The 8983-nt window shown below is 38.0% G+C and overlaps 1 long non-coding RNA gene across 1 annotated transcript; it reads left to right on the forward strand.

Moving 5' to 3' along the window:
- Nucleotides 1-2618: 2618 nt before the first annotated feature.
- LOC146889261 (uncharacterized) lies at nucleotides 2619-8684 on the forward strand. The gene is made up of 4 exons (XR_015000233.1): nucleotides 2619-2715; nucleotides 3434-3484; nucleotides 5584-5754; nucleotides 8602-8684. It is a non-coding gene; the product is annotated as an uncharacterized LOC146889261 (long non-coding RNA).
- Nucleotides 8685-8983: the final 299 nt, after the last annotated feature.

Below are 8983 nucleotides of genomic sequence, written 5' to 3' on the forward strand. Positions count from 1 at the left end.
TTGGGGAGGAGATCTTAAGACCCACCAAATGAGATTGTGAGATTTTGTACTTCTTGAAGACACGTTTTGCTCCTGAATAGTGTAGAGAGAAACTTCAGCATATTGGACAGGCACAAGGCCACCCCTGGGAAGAAGTTTGTCTTGGTAAGTGGGAAAAAAGGAGGCTTTGAGGGTGAAGCTATTTAGCTTTGTTGGTAAGTCTCGAAGTATTTTTTAAATACTTGTTCAATTTTACCTGTTATTATTGCTTTATTATCTGAATTCCCTTGTCCCTGAAAACAGAGTAATCTAATTTTATATAACACTGTATCTAACTTCCCTAGAAATATTGCTTGACACTTTCTCCCTATACTTTAATTCTCTTATTTACTAAATGCTAAAGTATTCACTAACTCAGGTTTTGAGAGTGAAAACTAGTACTTTTTAAATTTTAAAGTATTCCATCAAATATAGATGTTTTTAGTTTTGTGCTCTGAGTTGACAGAGTATTTATCAATGAAGGCAGAACACATGAGTTGGGTAGGAACAGAAAGGAGGATTCTAAGTTTCATTTCTGAGCTACACAGAGAAACATTGTCTAAGGAAAAACAAACAAACAAACAAAAACTAAAAACAAGAACAGCAACAACTCCCCCATAAAAACAAAGCCAAATAGGCCATAGGGCTATGATGGGTAGGTTTAGGACTACCCATCATATTCATATATTAAGACATGGAGTTGGTAGGGCATTAGAATTACAAGTTCAATTCTAGCCTGTACTAAAGAGAAAGCTTTTCTTGTTTTAAAAATAAAAAGTAGGAGTTCTTCATCCATTGTTGGTGGGAATGCAAACTTGTGCAGCCACTTTGGAAATCAGTGTGGCGGTTTCTCAAGAAACTGGGAGTCAACCTCCCTCAGGACCCAGCAATTCCTCTCTTGGGAATATACCCTAGAGATGCCCAAACATACTACAAAAGCGTTTGTTCAACTATGTTCATAGCAGCACTATTTGTAATAGCCAGAACCTGGAAACAGCCTAGGTGCCCCTCAATAGAAGAATGGTTAAAAAAGGTGTGGAACATATACACATTAGAGTTTTACTCAGCGGTAAAAAATAATGACATCTTGAATTTTGCATGCAAATGGATGGACATAGAAAACGCTTTACTGAGTGAGGTAAGCCAGACCCAAAAAGAGGAACACGGTATGTATTCACTCATAAGTGGTTTCTAACCATAATTAAAGGTCTTTGAGCCTATTATTCGTGATCCTAGAGAAGCTAAATAAGAAGACGAACCTGATGAAGATTATTTAGCTATCCGCCAGGAGGTAGGAAATAGTCAAGAGTCCCAGGTAACCTTGGGTGCATGGGGGGGGTGGGAGGGTTGTTGGAAGGGGAAAGGGTTAGAGAGAAGGGAGTAGGGGAGGAATGGAGAAAGCTCGGTTGACCGGGATGGGGGGGAAGGGAGGAAGGATGAATGTGGGATCAGGGAAGAATATATTTCAACTAAGGGAGTCATATTAGAGTTTACAGGAAACTTGATTATATATGGGATCCCAGGTCCAAGGAGAGATCCCCAGATTGTTCTCTGGACAGAGGAGGGGGTGCCTGAACCGGCCTTGGCCCGTGACCATACTGATGAATATTTTGCTTATCACCATAGATCCTTCATCTGGCGTTGGATGACGATACAGATGGAGGCCCGCGTTGGAGCACCGAACTGAGCCCCCCAAGATCCAACTGAGGAGCAGAAGGAGGAGGAAAATGACGAAGGACTGCGAGGGATACTATCACCCACTGATACAAGGGGTCGGATCTAATGAGAGTTTACCAAGACCAGATGGACCGTGACTGAACGAGCATGTGATCCAACCAGATTCTCTGAATGTGGCCGGATTTTCTGAATGTGGCTGGCCTGCAGTCTTTATGAGAAGCCATTGACAATGACACTGGGACTGGTTTCCTCTGCATATACTGGATTTTTGGGATCCAGTCTGTTTGGATGCTCACCTTCCTGGACCTGGAGTGAGGGGGAGGAACTTGGACTTCCCACAGGGCAGGAGACCCTGACTGCCCTTGGGGACAAAGAGGGAGGAGGAGAGGGAGGGGGGGAGTGGGAGGACATTGGGAGGAGGGGCATAAATGGAAACTTTTTATAATTTAATAAAATTACTTAAAAAAAATAAAAAGTAAACCTGGCACAGTGCTACATAGTTTGGTCGTGTATGTCCATGAATAACGCCATCACTCTGAGGGGGAGGGGGATATATTAGGGACAGGCAAGTTTAAGCATGGCATGGAATCTATAGATTGAGTTTCCTTTAAGAGAATGGCATAGTGGTTTAATGGGTATTGCATTGTCACAGGATTGTGACCCTATCACAGGGAATTGGAAAGAAGCAGTACGAAACAAAAACATCCCAAGACTTGATAGAGAAACCTTGCCTCACAGGAAAACAAACAGACAAACAAAAAAACCCTGTGCTGAGATGGCGGACAGCATGGTGACGCAAGAGCATTAGCACATCACTGATTGGTGGGGACCTGAGACACAACACGAGAGTTAAAAATATCGCGAGACTTAGTATCGTTCCCGGGTTATATAGGGAGAGGCTTTCTCACCAGGCAGAAAAGCCTCCGGGAGCCACGGTGAGGCGATTCACTTCTGTTTGGTGTGTTGGAACATTTCTAAGAGTCCAGCCCTGTGAATTAGAGGCCTGAGAAGACAGAAATTGTGAGTTTGAGATTTTCTTGAGTTATATAGAGAGACCTTGTCTCAAAAATAATTAATTAAAAGCCAAAGTGGGCACAGTGACGTGGTGGGCATCTGTGTGTTTGGGGCAGGGCTATAAAGGCCGCACTGAAGTATAGCGATCTGAGAAGGAGGTGAGTTCTGATGAGATGATGGAGTGTGTGTTCTTATTGGCAGTTTTCTGAGAAATTTTCTCAAAAAAATAATAAAAGCAGGGAGTATAGAGTTTAATCAGAAAACAGACTCAGTTGTCTGCTGGTGAATAGTGATTCCAGGCCTCTGAGCCTTGTCTGAGGAATGACTTTGACTCAGAAAAAAAAATGAGGAGTTAGAGATGAAGGAGAAGGGAGGGAGGGAACTGGGTGGTGAATAAGGTGGCATATGGCTTTATGCTGTACTTCCTGCCCTTTATTGGAGGTGCTGGGGGAATGTCATGATCCAGGCAGGCCTGGCTTACAGAAGGAGATGCAGTGTCAATGAAAAAAAAAAAACTTGTGTGTTGTATTATGGAATATTACCTTCAGTAAAATGTGTCATCATATGTAATGAAAAGTTATAAAGAAAAAGAAAGTTTTTCAATATTTAGAAAGTATTTTAACACTGTGCTGCTTAAAATCCAGGATAAGTCAAAACATTACAATGCACAATTAACAAATGGTGCAAAAATCATTGAAAATGTTTTATTTTTTTCATTTGCCAGATTTCTCACTTTTTGAGAGAGGACCAAATATAATTTCTGACACCATACATGGTAGGTATATCTATTCCTGTTAAATATACCATCAACCAATTTTGGATGGATTGCAATTACTAATTTTCTTTTCCTTACAAAAAGAACACATTTTGATTTTATTAATCATTTCTCAATTATTTTGTGACCAGAGAAGCTTTGTATAAAAATATCTCCCTTTTAAAAGTTTTATTTTTATAATTTAAATATATAATCTTTGTAACTTTGCAGTGGAAGGGATAGAAATGAAACCCTGTTCTCTGTGGTAGTTGAGAGTTTAATATATTCATAATTTTATACTTCTGATTATGTTGCTAGTTATTCTTATACATATGATTTTTCTTCCAGTGAGACAGGAGTGGTAAAGCCCTAAATCTATGAGTTTTGGATTTTGTCTCCTTACACTCTCCAGAGATTTTACCTCAGAGAATTTATTATTTGGTAATAAACATTGTGCGTTTGTTTACATGTGTGCAGGTACAGGTTTGCTTAATGTATGTACACATACATAGACCAGAAGTCAACCTCAGGAGCTGTTCACTTTTTTTGTGCCTTACTTTGTGACCTAGACCTCACTGAGTAAGCTAGGCTATCTGACATTCACAGAGATTCTCCTGTCTCTGCCTCCCCTGGGTTAGGATAATTTGTTTTTACCACCATCCCCTGGGTGACTAGTGTGCATTTGGGGGATTAAATGTCACATATTGTACTGTCTACCCAATATGACAATAAAATTTCCTGAATGTTACAGAATCATTCTGAATTTGGGAATTCAACACTAAAATTGTTATTTTGTCTTTGTGTGTGCTGGTGCATGGATTTCTCTATGCTGATCTGAGGATATTATGCTGTCTGTGTTCTGTTTCTATTTTTTAAAATTTCCACTCTCCTTAATTTTGCTTGCTTTGTACAACTTTCTCCCTTCTTTTGTACTTGTAAATTTGGGGGGGCTACAGAGAATAAAATTACTATTTGTGTTATTTTTATTATTAAAGAGAGTTGGGTTCTGCTCTCTGTGTGAAATTTGAAAGTATTTTACATAAGCAGATCAGTCCATTTCCTGTAATTTATATGAGGTCTATGCTTTCAATGTTGTATTAGTCTTTTATTATGCTTGACATATATATCTTTAAGTTTTTTAGTCTCCATTCTTTATACAGACACATATGTGCACACACAGAGATATATTAGAAAAGTTTTTTTTTTCAATTTTAGCACTTATATTTGTATTTGTGCCATTGTAAGTAATAATAATCATATTTTCATAAATATTAGTTCTTACATTGTTTCAACAATGTACGTGGCCAAAAAAAAACAAATTAAGGAAGTGAAGATTTAGAAAATATTTATAAAAATGTAGTCCTCCCTGGCAGGGAAAGTATGGCAGCAAGAACATGCACAGCATGGATAATTATATTGCATGTGCAATCAGGAAGCAGAGAGAGGAATGTGATGATATTGTTCAGCTGAGATTCTATCCTCTTACTTGCTTTTATTGTTCGTTTGGTTTTGGTGTCTGTGAGCATGTGGTACATGTGTATATGGGGGTTCACTTAGTGTATGGGTGCATAAACCCATGTACACACATGCAGAAACTAGTAGAAGTACCTTCCTCCATCACGCTGAGCCTTAATTTTTCCTTTCAGATAGGGTTCTCATTGAATTAGAAACCCACTGCTCCAGCTAGGCTGGCTGGTCAGCAAGCTCCTAGTGTCTGCCCATCTCTGTCCTCCAGCACAGAAATTACCAGCATGTACAGTCATTTCTAGTATTTTATGTGGGTGGTGTGGATTTGAACTCATATCCTTATGCTAGAACACCAAATGCATTTACCAACTGAACCATCTGCTCAGCCCCATGCTTTCTACTTTTTAAATTCATTTTGGGACCCTAAGCCCCTGGAATAATGCAATGTATGTTCAGGATAGATCTTCTCTCCTCAGTTTCTCTAGCAGTGCCTTCACAAACATGCCTAGTGGTGTACATCCTAGGTGATTCCAAATACAGTGAAATTGACAATGAAGATAAATGATCACATCTCTTTTACCTATATGCACCATTATTTATGATTTTTTTAAAAAATTGTTAAATTATGTGTGTATGTATGCATCTTTGTATAGGTATGCACCTTTATATGCAAGTTTCTTCAGAATCCAGAAGAGGGAATCAGATATCCTGGAAATGGAAGTACAGTGACCTGTGAGTGACCAGACATGGGACCCAAATAGATCCACTTCAAAAGCAGTATATACTTTTAATCACTCACCCATCTCTCCAGATTCAATTTTCAGGTATTAGTTTTATTATTTAACTTGTTATTTAAATAACAAGTTTATTATTGCCTGTTATTTTCTTCTCATTCAGTGGTCATCTTCCTATTACTGTCCCAATTGCATCAACCTCTTCATCTCTTCCTCCCTTACTTTCTGTTCTTTTTCCTCCCACTGTCCTCTCCCTAACCCTGTTGTCACCCTCTCCTGTCTCCTTCCCCTTCCTTTTATGTCTCCTTACCCCTTTCCTCACTCATTTTCTTTCTTTTTTCCCTTAATATTAATTTCCATCCTTCCCTATACATACCTCAGATTTCTTTCTTTTGTCCCACTTCTCTCCCTCTGACCCTCCCCTCTCTCATATCTTCCTACTATTCCTCTTTTCCTCAGTCTCACTAGTCTCATTCCTTTGTCTCCCTCTTCATTTCTTCTTTACCTGTCTGGTCCCTTCCTTTCTCTTGCTGTCTCTTCTCTTACCCTCTCCCCTCTTCTTTTCTCCCACCCTTTCCTTCTCTTCTCCCTGTTCTCCTCTACTCCACTTCCCTCAATCTCTCTCTCTCTCATCTTTTCTACCTCTTTTCTACTCCCTCATCTTCTCCTGTACCTTTACCTTTTGTTCTTTTTCCTCTCCTTTCTTCTACCTTCTCTGTTCCCTTCTTCCCCTTCTCTCCCTCTCATCTTCTGCTCAATCTCCCTTCCCTCTCCCTGTACTTTTCTTCCTTTCTCTTCCCTTTCCTTCTCCTTTCCCTTCACTCCCTCACCGTCCTGTCTCCTCTCCTCTATGCCTCCCTCCCCTTCTCTACTCTCTCTCTGTTCTTAATTTCTCCTCCCTTTCCCTCTCCCTATGTCTTCTTCCATTCTTCCTCTCTTTTCTTCTCTCTCTTCTTCTTTTCCCTCTTCTCTCTCTCATGTTTTCATCTTCTGTTTCCTTCTTCACTCTGTTCCCTCCTCTCTACTTACCCTTCTTCTTTCTCTTTCCATACCTCTCCAACCCCTCCCATCCTGTTTCCTCCCCTACTTTGCTTCTGCCCCTCCCTATCCTTCCTTTCTTTCTTCCTACTCTCTCTGTTCTTTTCATACTTGCCTTTCTTTTCCTTCACCTTTTCTTATGCATTTCAGGGGAATTTGTGCTATCATTATTTTAGTGTGCCTTCTCTAGCTATTTTGGTTAGATTGACTAAGGGTTTTGTCATGTTTCTTTGGTTCTTTTGCTATTTTTGATTCAGGTTTGATTTTATTAGAGTTGACTCAGTATTCTCTGGTACTCTAGGGGTTAAGATTCAAAACTTATGTTAATGAGTTCTGATCTTTGTCATTTTTTCTATCTTATATTGAACTTTTCTTTGATGTTTTCAACATTTATTTGTGTGTGCACTCATGCACATAGCATAATACACTCAGGTGTACACATGCTATAACTCACATGCGGATGGTGGATGAAGATATCCTACTGAGGTTCATTCCCCTTTTTCTACCATGTTTCCCAGGAATGGAGTTAAGACTTGTTGGCAAGTACCTTTATCTGCTGCGACATTCACAAGTCCCAAATTTTTCAAATGTAAATAGTTATAGCAATAGAATTTTTTCTTGAAACAACTTTCATTATATTTACCAATGTTCTGTTCTATTATGTTCTCATAAATTTCAAGTATGGAACTGGGTGGTGGAGGCACACAGCTCTAAACCCAGCACTCAGGAGGCTGAAGCAGGTGAATTTCTGTGAGTTTGAGGCAAGCCTGATCTACAAGAGCTAGTTCCAGGACAGGGTCCAAAGCTACAGAGAAACACTGCATCAAACAAACAAACAAACAAACCAAAAATTCAAGTAGGTCTCATTCCTACCACTATTTGGGTCTAAGAATTTTTGAACCCACTCCTAATTTCTTTAGTGATTCACTGATTATTCAAATTGTTTTACTTTTCTAATCTCTGTTTGTACAGTTTTTGTCATTTATTTCTGTTTTGTCTTAATACTTTTTAATAATGTGATTTGATAAAATAGAAGTTATTTCAGTTATTTTGTATTTGCCAAGACTTTCTTTATTTAACCTGCTGAGAACAATGTGTTCTGCTGTTGTTCTTTGGAATGTTCTGTAGATGTTAGTTCAGTCCATTTATTTATACATAGTTTGTTTCCTTGTTTTCCTTTTGTTGTGATGACCTGTATTTTAAGAATAACCATGTATTGCACTCACCCAAAAGAATGTTTACATCTGTTATCTTATGCTCATTTGTGTTTGTTTTATAAAATTGGCTACACAAGTATCACATGAATATATGTTCGTGCCCTTTTGTTGGATTACTCACTTTATTAATACCTAGTGACCTTCTTTATTTCTTTAAAATGTACTTTGTGGAATGTCAGTATGGTTATTCTTTCTTTTTTTCACGTGTAATTTCCAGCGTGTTTTTTTTGACACTGAAGTGCATTTGTTACAGGTAACAAACAGCTTGATCCCCTTTATGCAGTCTAATATGTCAATCCATGTCTTTTAATTGGAATGTGAGACAATTAACAGTCAGAATTATGTTAAGGCATGTGTTAATTACTGTTATTTTGTTGTTTTTGTAATATTGCCTTTTTTCCCAATCCTCATTTGGTTATATTCTGTTGTAATGAAATTTATTCCTTCCAGTATTACTATTGTTACCTTTGTAAGCAAGGTATTTTTGCCTTTTAAAAATAATTCTTTTTCTCCTTTCCTATATCATGCTTTAATTTTTCAAAATACATTTTCCTTAAATATTTTTAGTGTAAAGATGTATGTAGGTTTTCTCACATACCTTTAGATTAAGCCTTTCCATCTATTCTTGTTTTGATTTTGGGAAAGATTACTTTGAACTTTTTCTAATTCTGTGTTTTTATAGGATACATTGGGAGATGGAGTTGCAACCTTCTCTGGTAGTCTTTAGCCTCCTTAAATGCACCAAAAGATGGATACACTCTGAATGTAAGTCTTCTTTTATACTATTACTTACAACTCTTTTAAGATTAAAATTTTTAGATACCACTACTTAATTTCACCCAAGGAGAAAGTGACCTAATTTGTACTGTGATAGACCACACTATAGTTTATGAAAAACTTTAAGCTTCTTATCCAGGCTTGTAGAATTCTAGTTTTGTCGACATTTAGCAAATACTTTTAATACCGTAGCATAATTTATTTGAGGTGTAATGACATTATGTTCTGATGATTGATGCAGTAATAAAAATTAACTTGAACTTTTTTTTATTGAATTACCAATAACC

This window comes from Myodes glareolus, chromosome X (genome assembly GCF_982192425.1).
Source record: "Myodes glareolus chromosome X, mMyoGla1.1, whole genome shotgun sequence".
NCBI lineage: Eukaryota > Metazoa > Chordata > Mammalia > Rodentia > Cricetidae > Myodes > Myodes glareolus.